The sequence below is a fragment of the Meleagris gallopavo genome, chromosome 14 (assembly GCF_905368555.1).
Source record: "Meleagris gallopavo chromosome 14, MGAL_WU_HG_1.1, whole genome shotgun sequence".
NCBI classification, from domain to species: Eukaryota; Metazoa; Chordata; class Aves; order Galliformes; family Phasianidae; genus Meleagris; species Meleagris gallopavo.
Genome location: NC_139417.1, coordinates 4,750,534 through 4,751,755, shown reverse-complemented (window position 1 = coordinate 4,751,755; position 1,222 = coordinate 4,750,534).

Below are 1,222 nucleotides of genomic sequence, written 5' to 3'. Positions count from 1 at the left end.
CGCGCCCTGAGGTAGCGGTGGGTTCCAGGCGGTGCGGCTGGGGCGGGGCTGTGCGCGCCTTGATGCTGCGGCGCTGCCCGCGGAGCGCAAAGGCACCCGTGCTGGTGTTAATAAAGTGAGAGGATGCGGCGTTCTTGTTCTGAAATGAGTGATGAGCTTCGTAATGAGGGACGCTGAGATAGATAGGTGGCTGATACAGCGGTGGGAGGTGAGGATCCCTCTCAGCTGGCAGCAGTTCTTGGCTCTGTGACGCGGCCGTGGCTGGCTCGGAGCTGCTCGGGATAAGGCAGTGCTTCTCGCAGCAGTCACTGAGATCTGCAGCTCATTGCCAGAAGGAAAATGGCAGCGTAATTAACAAAAAGGACCTGAATAAAATGCAGAGCACGTCAGTGTGTTTTTGTGTTTTCAGTGAACTCGTTACTAGTTTAGGCCATGCTCGACAAACTCATAATCATACACACACCTACAGTGCAACTGTGGTTCCTCGCTCCGAGGTGCTATGAGGGATCAGAGGAAGGACATCTGTCCTGGAAGGCACCCAGCAGAAACTCCCATCAGTGAACGTGCTGATGACAAGATGCAAAAACACTGCTGCTATGAGCTAATTCATTTATCCCCATTTAAAAGATACGGGAAGAGGAGTGTAGGTTATGAGGCCACACAGGAGACATAGAGCTAAATGCGAGAAATCTTAACTAGTGTTGCTTTTGCTACCTTGAAAGTACCTGTGTGTTAAAACATCAAAATAAGCAAGTATCAAAAACGTCACTTGGCTTCAGAATTCCGGATAAATTTGTCAAATCAAGTTGCTTTCAAGTGAAATTAGAGTTTATCTAGGATAGATAAGCCTGTATACACCCATTGTGCAGACACAGTACTATGAGACGTACGCTACAGCGAGCAGCAGACAAAACAGCAACAAGCTATAGGTCAGTTGCTTTCTACCACATTTCATTATCTTCATACAGCCTTGAAAGGAAACCACAGCATACGCCATTCAGTCAGTTAACTAAATCACACTCATTTCATCAAGTGAATATGCAGTGAGTATCTGCTCCCATTTATTTTTCTGATTATAAGTCTAGATTGTTCTTCAACCAGAGAAATTGCTATCTGAAGGACAAGATCACTTTAAGATGAGTCATTACAATACATGTATATATTATTTTAGAATATCAGCAGTTGTACAGACACTTTCACAGATGTCTGGATTTCCCTTTTT